The sequence below is a fragment of the Archocentrus centrarchus genome, chromosome 5 (genome assembly GCF_007364275.1).
Source record: "Archocentrus centrarchus isolate MPI-CPG fArcCen1 chromosome 5, fArcCen1, whole genome shotgun sequence".
In the NCBI taxonomy this organism is placed as follows: Eukaryota; Metazoa; Chordata; class Actinopteri; order Cichliformes; family Cichlidae; genus Archocentrus; species Archocentrus centrarchus.
This window is the reverse complement of record NC_044350.1, coordinates 8,016,981-8,031,425: the sequence shown is the minus strand read 5'-3', so window position 1 is coordinate 8,031,425 and position 14,445 is coordinate 8,016,981. Positions and strand designations below refer to the sequence as shown.

Here is a 14,445-nt window from a genome sequence, read left to right as displayed (position 1 = left end):
TTCCTCCCCTCTCTGCGGGTAGTACCGCCTCCTCCCATTGGCTCCTCCGCCGTGTCTGCGCCGCAGCGTGTAGTTCCGCCCACAGTCACAGAAATACGAGTTGAAGCAGAGGAAGCGGTGGGCAGCCACGAGCGGTGTTCACAGTGTACTTAGAAACACAATTCACCGACGATATCCAACAGTATACCCAGAGAAGAATTGACAGCAAACCCCCGGATACTTATTTCACCGTCGAGGTAAGTTTCATATCCGCGTTTTTGCCGTGGCATTTTCCCCATTTAGCACTTACAGATGTGCCCGATGCCACAGGAGATTATCTCAGCTCAACCTGTTCGTGTTTCTGTCTCTGCTGTCCAGCCGTTTGGTAAGTCGATGGTGGCAGCAGTTAGAGGAGCACCGAGGCGTTAGAGGATTGGTTAAAACCACATGTTAAACACCAGTGGCTCACAGGGACAGTTAGGAGAAATACACAAAAAACACACAAAAAACAAACAGCAGCTGAATTGAATTGAGTTCGTTGCTGCTCCTCTCGACTGTGATGCGACATAACGCCTGTGTTCACGGCTTAGCGTGTTTTTCCTTTAATTGTCAGTGCAGTTAGTGTTGGCATTGCTCTGTTTTTGTGTTAACATTTGTGCATGCTAGGTAATAACCCATGTTTTAGCTAGTTAGAATACAATGAGGCCTGTCACGACGCCTGAGTAACAACTAAAGAAATGTTAGCCGAATAGCTTTGAGCTAAATACATTTAGTGAACAAAACCTGTATTCACACTTATAATCGGTTCATAAAAAGAATAAAAAAACCAATAACTTTTTATTATAAAAATGAAAGTTGTGCCTTTCTTTTTTTTCTTTTAATTTCATTTTTGTAATTATTGGAATAGTAATCTGGTTTTCTGCTTGGATTTAATTTTATTTGGAGTTATAACAGGAGGCAGAGATATCTGGCCTTCCTCCCCATGCAGTGACGGGATGCGTTACTCTTAATTTTAGACATTTCTCCACAAATTGTCCCACTCTAGTCTCCACAGACCATCATTATGAGTCAGATCAATCACAGTGATGTACATGCAGGTGTTACCCCGTTTATACGTCACGTGATTGATGACATTGTCACTGGTACGCGTGCGAAGGTCACCCAGGTAGGAAGTGTAAGGGGATGGGCATCAGGTGTTGCTCCTTACTAAAAATATCCGGGGATGTATTTAAAGACTGCGCAATGTTCAACTCTTTCAGGGTAAATCTATGATGAGGTTATTGGAACTGTTTAATTTATAAGAGATTAATTACTACAGAAAAGGACAAGAAGGTCATTGTGACCTTTGTGATACTTCCTGTGTACTAACTGTATATTAAAGCCCTAATTCAGGTGTAACACTTTAAAATTTAGCAAGTTAAAATTTAATGTTTAATATTGGTGTTAAATTCACACGTTCTATCTCCCACAGTGTCCTGAACGGTGTCACATGGTCAGGAGAGGCTGAGTGGAGCTTACACAACTACAGGGGTTTTGTTGTCAGTCGTTATATTGTTGCAGAAGACTGCTGACTGATTGGGAAAGACAGGAGATCTAGTAACTGATTTCTGTTGGCTGACCTCTGTGTCAGTCTGTCAGGAAAAAAAGAGCAGATAGCAGGCAGTGTGAGGTATTTTCTCTTATTAAACTCTGTTCTTCTGGTTGATTATTACACTGAACACCTTGTGCTTAACTAATGGGAGTGCCAAAAGTTGTTTTTAATCCACACGGTGTCCTTCAGATCTTGAAATCTGTGGGAAACACGCTCATCTGTGCTCTCAAGGCTGTAATCCCGAGCCCTCGCTGAAATGTTGAATAATTTAGGAGGGGTTTATGCGGTTTATCATCATCATCAAGAATTTTGCCATATTTTCTTTTTAAATCTGCAGCGTGATTCACCTTCCACAGGCGCTCAGAAATTAAAACAAACTCACTGGAGTGAACGGGAAGGCAGCAAAGTGCAACAGTTGTGCGCTCGCGTTGCTAAGTGAATGCTGAAAAATAATTTCAGTTTGTTCGTATCAAGAGGTGACACTTTTATGGCGCCTTTCAGCTCGGATTACAGCTTCCGCTTGGTGTATTACAGGGATTACAGAGTACATTAAAAGTGAGAAAATGCTGCTGTTGTGTAGAGGAGGATTTCTTGCAGCATTGGCAGGGATGAATGTCAGAGAATAACGTAACACCGGCTGCTCAGATGGAAACAGTAATTAAGCCACTGTGCTGACAGTCAGTCTGTCTATTATTCACTCTCACCTTTGGATTGCCAGCCCTGCGGGGCAAAGCATAACCCGTGCCAGCCACAGACATTCACTGTGACTTCTTCTAATAATGGGAAATGCCTAAAGCCTTTGTCCAAAATACAAATTACATTTCATTCTGCTATTTCTTTTTAGTCAAATGGCACTAAACACGAACATCCAACACATTTTGTGTGTGCGTGTGTGTGTGTTTTATTTAAATCCCCAGCCAGGAAGGCAATGTAAACATTATCTTGTGTGTCTTTTTCTCAGTCCGACTCTGTCCTCCGTCTGTAATTGAAGCTGTACAAGGCCCAGAGCAAACAGATGATGGATGTATACCTCTCTTCCAGGTTCACTTTTTAAATTTCCATCTCATCCCAGGCTAACAGTAAATTCACACAGCTACCACTGGGTCCCTGGGCCATTTGTTTTAGTTGCAGGGATATAAGGGAGGATAAGTTTCCTTATAGCAAACTATGAAAGACAAAACAATTGCGAGCTGGCTTGCTTGTGTGAGGCAACAGCGGTGTCCTCTACATAGTTTTCTCAGACTTTCTTTATCTGCTGGATCCCACCCCTGCTAGAAGGAGGGCTCCGTCTCCATTTTCTTTATCAACATCAGCAGTATGATCAGCAGGTGGGAGTGAGGCGAGGGGGAAGCACAGGTGGTAAGCTTGTTGATCCAAAGAATTGGATGCAGGCCAGGTTTTACCTCTGGACCTTCCCCACCTCTGTGCTCTTCATTTAGGATCATGTATGAAACACACCTGCACAAAATCACATTGACTCCCAGCTTTCTATGTTCCTTTAGTTTTTTTTGAAGGTGGTTGTTTGATTCCTGCATTCACTAATCCAGATGGGAGCAAAGAAAGAGGATATTCCAAATCCCTGTTTGTCATAGATCCACATAAGCTGGCACACATCGCACACCAGGCTCACCAAACTTAACGGCGTTAGCAGCAGCGTGCATCTTTTTAGTTACGGTGTCTCACAATAGGCTGTGCGCGCCGCATGAGTGGTCTCATCCTCTGTTGGCTTTACGGTCACTGGGACACCCAAGAAACTTAAATGCTTTATTGTGATAAAGCAAATGGCAGATACGGTGCCCTGGTGGTTTAAAGACACCCCCCCCCCCCCCCTTCCCCTTGGGGCTGTGTTTCTGCTAGAAGCTGTTAAATTCATAGATGATAGGCAGAGAGCTGATTTTAAAACACTGAGTTCTTACTTTGGGAGGTTAGGTCCCTTTGGACTCAGTGGGAGTTGAGATTTTCACATTTGCACATGTACATATACTGTTGTTTCTACATGTTAGGATGAGAATAATAGTCAGCATCTTTTTATGACTCATCTGATGTTTTATTGCCGGATCCAAAGTTGACGACAACTGCTTGAGCAGTAGACGCTAAGCTGGCTCTTAAAAAATTCCACATTGGTTGTTGTGATAAGAAGAGAATGAGTTTATGTAAATGATGGTGAAAAAGGTCGCTCGATTTCAGCAATGCCACGAGCTGAGCTGCATCTACGGGGGATCTCCCCCTCCTCCATGGTTGCCAAGGACACTGCCAGCCTCCTTGGCGAACATTCGCCAAGGGAAGGCGCCAGAGGAGCCACCCCTGTGTTTCTCTGGGAAATTGAATTGTCAGTAATCAGTCATTGTGACAGCCAAGCTGACCACACGGGTAACTCTATTAGCAGAGGCTGTGTTCCTGTGAGGCAACAGGCCTCTTAGCACTGATTCATACACGGAAACATGCTGAGACATGCTCACTGTGTTTTCACAGGCAGAGGTCTTCACTGTCTCTGGACACAAGGCCTCTCATGTGTCTATGCTCTGTTCATGTTTTATGGAAGCAGTATCTTGTGTCCCCCCCCCAGTTTGTTGAACTGATGCTGTATGCTGTGCATGTGTGTGTCTGAGCAAGTTAGGTACCGTGCCACACAGATGGCCTCGCCGCTGCTTGAACAGCTGCCCTTCAACCAGTCTGACCATGGTCTCCATATCCTGCTGAGCCTCAAGCAGGACTCTGCCCTTCTGGAAACTCTGCCTCTTCACATCATCTAGCTGTGACCCAGGACACAGACACACACACACACATACATAGTTTCTGTCTTCCACTTTGTCTTTCTCTGTGCTCTCTGCACAACTGAGCATGGCAGAGGAAATCCCCACAGACTGAGCTGCAGCTAGCCTAGCGTAGCAGAATAGGGGCAGGTACTCTATTAGCAGCACTGAGTGCGGGGCCGACAGGCCTGGCCATTCAGTCAATTTATAGGCAGATACCAAGAGGAACAGAGCCAGGAGAGACTCATTCAGCCAGACTCACACCTCGATCTGAGCTATCAGAGCAAATTTATCAAGACACAGCTGTCTCTTCCCTCCACCCTTAGTAGCAGTATTTTTTTTCCCTTGTAACCCATCATTAACCATGCCTTCCTTTGTGTGAGACCTGTATATTCTAATGTCTATTGATTTATTGATGATGCCTGTCATGAAGCTACAGCTTAGGGCTGGGCAGTATCTTGGCTGTTTAAGGTATGTTAATATATTTTACAAAGTAGTTTAATGTTGCATGTAAACCCATGCTAGTATTTGCATGTCTTTGGTCACTAAACACTGCAAATTGCAGAACCCTGCTCCCTCTGCGACTCCAGACTTTCTCTCCCAAAGGTCTCCTGCACCGTGGAGGGAAGAACTATGGTGTAAAAACTAATATTTCAAAGTTTGAAGATATGCTATATGTTAGCTTAATATTACAGTTGCTTGTATAGTCAGTGACTTATAATAAATAATACACATACATTAATATGAAAGATGTAAAATAGTCTAGGTTTCCTGACAATGCAATGACTTATGATATATGATTTGATATTAATTCCCCCCCATATCACCCAGCTGCACTACAGCTATTGAATTGTTGTGTCTAATACTGTTTTCTTATTAAGTCTGTTTATCATTGTTTGAAAGGATCATCTGGGTCAGTGCCTTGTGGGGCTTGGTGGAGTTAAAGGAAAGATGGAAAACATTCATATGTGTGTTTGTGACAAACAGTATAAATGTACAGAGCAGGGATACATTTCCCTGAAGTCAATATCACAATAAATAATTTCATCTATCTTTAAAAAGCAATGAAAATCAAAGTGCATAAGTGTCTTATATTTCCTTTCTCCTGATTCTTCATTTCTGGTATTTCCACTCAGACTATTATAGTATGTCTGCAAGCTGGAAGTGACCATATTAAGATGAGAGTTTGAGTGTCGGCATCAGCTAATTGAACAGGTGCAATGCACAGGCATAGATACTTGCTAACAAGTGCTAGTTAGCTGAATTTATCTCACTGAAACTGAAGCACAAACTTCATCAGGCCATATTATTCATCCAGTAATTCCACTGAAACTCAAGAAGGGGCCTAAAACTTAGCAAGTTCAGGAAGTCCTGCTCAGTGATTCCAGTTTGTGGAGATGAGGCCTAGCAACTCACCGTGTCTGTAAATCCAAGCAGGCGTGCCTCTAACTCCAAAATCCATAAGTCATTAAAAAGAATCACCCTCCGTGCAGTTGTTATGATGGGGGAAACTACCCATAGAGGCCAAAACCAGCTTTTGTACCAGGCTTTAAACATGCTTTTTGGTGTTGAAAAGTTGGGAATTTTAATAAATGGAAGTATGCTGGGATAGAATTGCCTTTGGAGCTAACCTCAGGTGGTTCGATGAAATGCAGTTTTTGGCACTTCAACAGTGGCTTCACTTTTCAGTCCCGGAGGATGGCGCTTGGTAGCTTAGCATCAGTGTCAGCTTAAAACAGTGTTAAATTATGTCGGTCTCTAGTGACTGATTTTGGAAAACTGAATCTCCTGCCCCGTGGAAATATGTTAGAGTAGAGGCAGTGTCCCAGTGAAGATGGAAACAGTTTAACAGGTGGACCATTCAGTCTACCATGCAAGCTTACCATGGAGTTACTATGCATTATATATGCTGTTACAGTTTTTTTTTCTGTCTGCAGAACAAATCTGCACAATACCAATGTCCTAATAAAAAGTGTAATCAGGAAAATTAGTAAAAGATCTCTGAGGGTTGGCCAAGGGTGTGAACACCTTACTGTACTAAATGTGGAGGTTACTGCTTGTAGCCATTTTTAAGGTAAAAAATTTGGATGTATTACTTTGCACCATGTAGTTTCATTTGCAGTCACACTGACCACTAAGGCGCTCATAAAATTGCAGCTTAGTGCAAGGACTACTACTTATTTATAAATGAAGACCAGAATAGACGCTTGGCCATATAGTACAATGTACTGAGGAGGGAGGGGCATGGGAGGGGTGACTCATGCCCCAGCTTCCCTTTTGCAAACACCCAAATCCACAACTGCATAATAGATAAATTGAGTTTCCAGTTTGCTGGTCCAAAACATCAGAACGCCAGTGGAAAATATTACTGTTGGTCTCTGGGTCTGCATTAGTGTAGTAAATTTAGGTTGCCATTGAACTTTATGAAAAATAATTTTACAAACCATAGCACTCAATTTAGGGAGCCAGGCAGTTGTCCTCTTGAGATTTTCCCTGGTTGTGTGCCTTCATGTAAGAGATAAAGCATGCTCGTTATGCCAGTAGACGTGCTGTTATGAATCAAAACTGCCAGATGCTCCCCTTCAATCTCATAAGACAATTAGCAGGTAAAGTGCCCCCTTAAGGAATTCTTTAAAAGCACTCACAGGGTAATAAGATGGTTTCTTGCACTTAGCTGCCCTACAGGATTAGACATGTGCATGAATGTATATACTGGTGATAGACATATTAATTGAACCACTTAATTATAGCAGCCTTCCTTGTGTCAGTTTCGCCATTCAGTGGGTAGCTCTCACTGGGAGCTGGGAAACTGTGAGGAATAAGTCAGTCATGGTTGTGAAGTTACCTGTAAAGTTTGGCAATATGTTAAGATTTTCCAAGTGGTCACAGCCAGTCCATCAACTGGCAATTGGCATTAAGTTATCACATAGGTGTGTAGTGCATCTTACACAGCATGGGCTCAGCCTCATGGCTCAGAAATCTGTCACACACAGGAATGGAGGTTCCAGCTCTGATGTTACTGATGCTAATCCCTTAAGAAGAGGAAGAAGAATTAGAAAAATTAGAAACATGATGTGTGCCTATGCTGCTTTGCTTCTCGGCCCCAGATAAATGTTCACTTTTTTCATTACTGTTATGTCTCATAGTTTATTGTTGTGCAAAAAAAAAAGCTCGGCTGTAATATAGAGATGTATCTGAGTATCCCTGTAATCAGATATTTGTTTGTTGTATGTTTATAGGTTAGGGATTCAGATATTGGTTTCTTTTACATGCAGAACAATTTACTATCAGTGGTATCACCCTCTCACTCAGCAGTGATCGTCAATCACTACAGCTCACCTGAATTGCCAGCCTAATGACATTTTAGACCCCTTAGGGACCTCAGGGATTTTTTTTTCTCAAAGGTTTGTGATGAAAATGGACACCGCTGCTTCTCTCTCTCTCTCTGCTCTGCTCAGCTAGTTTTTAACATTTGCTGTTGTTTGCTATTGAGGTCGTAACCCCAAAAAATGGATCTGGGAGTCGTGGCTATCAGCCACCTTGTTTCCTATATATTATTGGCCATTGGGGTTGGACGATCTTCTCCACAGTGCGGTCATCCCCCTGTCAGGACACCAATAACAGATACCAGTGCCGGTGGGGCACGGAGTTAATGTGCAATCATTAAGGTAGTGCTATCTGCCCTCCATATTGCGTACTGCATGGTTTAAACACAAAACACACGTCTCTCTCGCTCGCTCGCTCTCTTCAGTGCTGTTGCTGCAGTCTGTCTCTTGTTACTTTTTTCTGTAGACCTATAGCTGTGCTAACTTGTTTGACGTAGTTTATACAGTGTGTGTAAATACACTACCCTCAAACCATTTGTCATTTTCATATGATCTTGAATCAGTGAACGCACTCCCCACACAAACCTGTTGGCTATTGAAAACTCATACTGGACTGCTCCTAGTGTGATGCTTTGGCACTATTGTTTCTTGATGCTTTCATGCCAGTGAAGCTGAATTAGATTGAAATTAATGAACTGGCGCCCGGGTGGCTTAGTGGTGAAGACGGCAACCACATACATATGCCGCGTTGTGGTGTGGGCGGCGTGGGTTCGTGTCCCGGCCTGTTGCCAATTTGCCTGCGTGTCTTCCCCAGTATCTTTCCCCCATTTCCTGTCTCCCTCCACTGATGATAAAAGATGCTGTGGCCAAAAATGCAAAAAAAAGAAATTAATGAATATATGTATGTGTTACTGTTTTGTATGTATACAAGCTTTTAGTGGTCTGAGGTTGTACGTGTTTAAATGGAGGGTATGTATCGTTTAACATAAATCTGTGTTTATGAGTTCATCAGAGACTATCCCCAAGACGAGTAGAGAGGGAGCATCCTTTATGGTAGGCAGATGTTGCTAAAGCTTTTCATCACAGATAGTAATGGACTATCAGTGAGAGTGAACATAACTAGTTAGAGAACAAGGTCATGAGTCTTCTGTGCACATATTCTGTCTGCTGAATCGGTCTTAAACCTTCACAACAGCTCTTGCAATATTATTCCTATGTGTGTAATGTCCCATGGTCCATCCAATTACACCCTCTGCAACATTTTTATCACTTGCATTTTGAGTTATGACTGGCCAGAGGCACCGGATATTAAATGTAGTAATGACTGAGTCAGTGTGCCTTCAGATTCCTTTCTCAAAGAGGGGTGAGTCAATTATAGTAATGCAAGCATTTAGCTTTTATTAGACCTTTTTAATCCTCGAAGGATCAAACGAGGAGGTGAGAGATTTGTTTGTCTTATTAAATGTCTTGAAATAGCTTTTCTGGCAGTTTGAGTTCATTTTACCTTTCCCATGCAGTGATCATCAGAGTATATCTGCGTGTAGTCATTCATTATACACCCTAAGCCATTGTTTGCAGTTTAATGTCAAAACCAGAGGTGGGTGTTGCCCCACATTTTGATTTGGGATTTTGGATAAAAATATACCTTTTCAACTGAAACCTGAGAAAAACGTCAGCAAGATGTCTCATTATAGTTTTTCTTATGTTGTCAAAAGAAGGGAAAAAAAACCCCTCTTCTGCCAGCTTGCATCAGGAGAATAATAGAAGCTGTAAGGAGGATGATGGAGCCTCAGGAGAGCAAGCTGTCATTTAATTAAATAGACGTGAAACATGGGGAGCTGCGCGCGAGTGTGTGTGCATGTGAGTGCATGCTGGTCTCCGTGCTCGTTCATCTGTGGGGATTTGCTGACAGTATCAGCGGGGGGATGCTTCGTGTTATAGGTCAGCTTTTCTACAGTGGAGAACAAAACATCTCATACTCCAGATCAGATTTCCTCCCAGGTATTATCTCCTGCAGTTTAAATTCTTTCTGTCAACTACATTGTTACTGACCTAACAAGAGGACTAGGCTGGGGTGTGTCTCAGCATGTGTGTCTCTGCATATGTGTGTGTGTGGGTGGGTGGGTGGAAAGGGTAAAATGCAAAACGAATGGATTTTTCCTCTTCTAATTCTCTTACCAAATGACCCCAGTTAGAGCAATAATCTGGAACTGAGCCTTGTCATAGCCCATTAGCTTTACTCTGATGCGGATTGTCGCCTCTACAGACTCAGAACTATAAACACCGGCTTTGCCTGTTTACTAAAAGTGAGGATAAGGAAATTTCTAGTAACAGTACCCTGGAAAGATCCCGCTCAAATAGGGTGTCACCACACCGGTGACCAGGTTAGAAGAAGTTGTTTACTGGTTTGTGTTTGCCCTGGGATTAAAAATGCTCATAAAGAGAAGCAGGCATAGATGTTGGGCTGTTTGAATGGTCGGCAGGAGGTTAGTGTCTCTGGAATTTGTGCTAGCCTGTTTTCTGTTGTGATGTGAAGATCGGTGAAGTGTTGAATGAGGACAGAAGTTCTACTTGAGGACAGACATGCTTGTGTTCCTCTGTGATTACAAAATTTTTGGCAGCCAGGCAGAGAATACTACTTCCTCTCAGTGGAAGTGAACTGGTAATTGTGAATAGTTGTGGCCCTAATCAAGAACTAGATATTCTGTTGGCTTCAGCCTCGAAACCGATTAATATTCAAGTAACCACTACACAAAAGCAGTGCAATAGAATAGAAAATACCAAAAGGTGAAATAAAATAGAAAAACTTCAATGACTTAAAAACAATATATATACACTGTGGAGCTTAAGTAAAGAATTAACAAATAAATACAGGTGTATGAGGTGGCAAGAGTTTGTGTATCTGTCCTTTTGGCAGTACAACTGCAACAGATGTTGGAGGAACCAGGGGGTTTCTGCTGACTGTCCAGCAAGGGGTTCAGAGGCGATCCAGGTTTTTCATTTATTATCTGTATCTGTTTAGATGACCTCTGCATCAGATGATTGAAGATTCCAGTTGGATTCAAACTGGATGATTCAGAATGCGTACTGGATTCAAACTGAAAAAGCAATGATAGAAAAGAAATCCTTTGGCAAGCAATATAGATTCATTCCACACCTAATTCAATAACAAGGCCAAAAAAATGTTTCTTTGCAGTAACATGTCTGGGACTACACCACTTTTCAGTTGCAGACAGTGCACTGCCTCCACATTTCTTCTTACCGGTAAGAGAAAATGCCCTTCCCATACAAAAGGTCCAAGTACAGTTATGCTTTGGTCCGGGAACTGCAAGCTGAGACTCATCTATATGCAAGACATTAAACTACACTCACAGTATTACTGGGTCTTAGTCACCTCACCAGGCACGTCTATCTTATTGTCCAAAGACCTTACATAACCCCATGTAACAGCTCCAGCTCTGAAACCCCATCATCACCTCTGTAGCTCCTCCAGGATTACAAGCCTCGCTCTGGGCAGTAGAAGTGTCAGCACGATCAGATCAGTAAACTTGCAAAACTTGACTTGACAAGACTTGCAAAATCAAAAGTAGCCATTCACTTTAGAATAAAAATGCAGAGAGCTAAAGAAATCAACCTTATCGAGTGCTACAGTCAATGAAATTTTAATAAAATCAAAAAGACAAAAGCAGCAGCTGCTGTACCAGGCTGCCACTCAAGATATTACCAGGGTAAAGAAAAATAAATGAGCCCAACCATATATTTATATATGCCGTGATATTTTTGACCATAGAAGTGCTTCCTGCCATGAATTCGTCAGTGCGTTTCTACACCTTTTCATAGCTTTTTACAGGAACTGGCCAAATGATGTGAGAGGATAATGGAAAGTTGTGTGGGGCCATATTTGACCCAGGAAATATATGTCTGTTTTTAAGACTAAAGACTTAGATTTTCTTATAATTTTCCACTTCTAATCCCTGATCACACTCTGTCATTTTAGACACTAAAATAGCTTAGTTGCTTGAGGGTTAAGGTGTGTCTTCATCCTTTGCTGAACTTTTCCATTTTGATCTATGTGAAATGATAAAAATCAAAACATACCTGATTTCACCATGGACCTCAAACTTTCACAGAGCGCAAACATGAACTTCAGTGTCTGACCAGACCTGTCATGGATCATCAGTTTAGAAATGCTGCGTCCTGCACTGAGCAGGAGTTTGAGCTGTCACCGCTCTTTGCAAATGTTGGCCAACTCCAGTTATTATCAGGTGTCTCAAGTCATTCTTTTGCAAGCTGAAAACTTTTGCAGCACCGACTTTGAGAGGATCAAAACATGAAACTAAATTTATGCTGCTTTTAAGTGAGAATCCCTTTTACATACCGCACAAACTTCAAGTGGAGCTTGAAGAAGAGGATAGTTTGGAGTTAGAGTCATTAAGATAAATAAACCATAAGGATTCTGAATTTTTAAAAAGCAATGTGTGGTAGGGAAAAATGACACACATTATCAATGACTAAGATGCTTTTTCTGCTTTTGAAGTGAGATGTTTAAAATGCCGGGAACTGTAAACCAGGACAGGCGCAAGATGAAGTCTATTAAAATCAGAACCAATGCAGCAGAAGTGATGCTTTTGTGTTTTTCATAGTTTTCTCAATCAAAATCAAGTTTGAGACAATTTTTGTAACATTTTGTGCAGTCTTTATATGTTTTTTATCGGTGTCATTGGGAGCTGTCCATCAGCTCTTCATTACAACCCAGCTGTCTTTGCTGTAATCCTCTTCCCACCGCACCAGGTGACAGTGAATCGATAGGATTTCAGTGTTTATCACCATGGCAGTACAGACGATGGCTCAGTCTGGGTCTTCATAGCCCCAGAGGAAGGTTAATATGAGGTCACAATGCTGATATTCAGCGTGAAAGCAGAGTGGTCAGAGTCAAACGTGTGGTCATGACGTAAACCAGTAAATCTGAAGTCACGGTTGCCATGGTGAAAAAGGGCAAAGAGGACTAAGTACCTCAGCTGGACTTTCAGTTGCCCATCGTGCCGTCTGCAAAGAGTTCCTGATGGCCTAAGAAGGTGAGATGGAGATGAGCAGAAAAAGAAGAGGATTAGAGAGTGCGCAGAGAAGTGGAAGATGAGGGAGTGAGGAAAAAGTGGGAGGAGGAGTAAGGGAGTAGGGGATGTGCTTATCAGTCACTCAGAGATGCCTGCTGACATGGCAGCTACAGGACTCCTTTTGTTGGCAGAGACGGGGTATATCTAAAGGAAGTGTTTGGCATGCGCCACTGTGTCCACATATGGATGCACTCAGGCGCCTGCGCGTCACTGTTAAGGCAAAGACTTACTCTGTCTCTGCTTAAATCTCAGGATGATGTGTGTGAGGTAGGCGGTGGTGCTTGCCAACAGAATAGCAGAGAGGAAGAGATGCTAAATGAGTTATCGCTTTATTAAACTGACAGATTTCAGCATGTCTTTGGAATTGAAAAGCCCCTGGTCTCAGAAGCACTGCTGACACTAGAATGTAATGAAAGCTGACCTTTTCTGTGTAGAAAGAGCCTCATGTGGGTTTTCTCTTGACACAGTTTCTTCAGGATCTTCTGTTGTTTGCTCATTCCCTAACTGTGTGAGCTGATATTTATCCCAGATATGAGGCTCTCCTTAAAGCAGCATGCTTTGCAGGAGCCAGAACCTGAAGAGAACAGATGTGGGGAATTCACATGTAAGATGTAGCATGTAATCTGGTGTTATTCATCTTAATGCTGGTGGAGCTGAGGAGTAAAACAGAATCTGGTGTTCAACAGAATTTGCTAGAGTGATCGGCTGCTGCAGACAGTAATACCGTTAAGGTAGGCAGGTCTTGTTCTACATCAGCGTTTTCAATCTTTCCCCCATCCTCCTCCACATTCGTGGTACAGTGTGAATGTGGGACAAACCCTGTAAGCTGCAAATTGAATTTCTCTGCTGTCACCTGGGAATCATTTCCTGGTACAGTTACAGTAATCTTTGCTGTCATCTAGACAATATATATGTTACACTCGGGTCCCTGTGATTCTCGGAGGCAAACTGGATTGAATGAAATGAAGCTCAAAACGTGTTTCAGCGGCTATCATGTCTACCATTATCTATTCCCCTTGTTTCCTTGCCTCACATCTGTCCCGTGGGTCTATCCCAGCTTAGAATAAACATCAGCAACCAGCTTTGTCTCTATGGCAACAGCTGTACATGCTGAACAGTGGCGCAGACATAGAGTAGGCAGGAAAAGGGTAGCGAAGGCAGTGAATGTTTCGAAATGTGATCTGGTGTTCATTACCTGACTTGTTTCAAGGGGTTGTGAGACCAGCGCAGGCTAGATGTATCCCCTCTGGGACAACCCTTTACAGGCACATGATATTTAACATTTCCAGCTTCATCGGTATGATAAATGATGGCATTCTGTCATTTAGACAAAGGTCAGTTTCATGTTAGTATTCCTCACTGCTTTGTTCAGATATATCCACAAAAGTAACAGAGTGAGCCAGGTAGCCCTCGTGATAGTGTGACTTTTCTTGCCTGGGCTTCTATATTTAGGAAGTTACCTTGATAATAGAGAAGCCATTTGCTCACCTGAAGTGATGTGAAGTGAGGAACCCCATGATCGATTCTTCCTCAGTGTATTGTAAGCAATTAATGACGCACTGCTATGTGCATAATTAACTCTCTCACTCTGCTGTCTGATGCTCTAAGTATGCAAAGAAAACTCAGAAGAAAGACTTCTAAAAACAGCTAGAAGACTTTGATTATTATTCATGTTTGGTCAA

At 42.4% G+C, this 14,445-nt stretch overlaps 1 protein-coding gene across 2 annotated transcripts in view; it reads left to right on the top strand.

Moving 5' to 3' along the window:
* Positions 1-80: 80 nt before the first annotated feature.
* The window catches only part of ndrg3a (ndrg family member 3a), a 34,923-nt gene continuing 20,558 nt past the window's right edge, over positions 81-14,445 (top strand). For both annotated transcript variants that reach the window (XM_030728782.1, XM_030728779.1), the window contains exon 1: positions 81-236. The gene's annotated coding sequence lies outside the window, so the exon portion shown is untranslated. The remainder of the gene's footprint in view (positions 237-14,445) is intronic.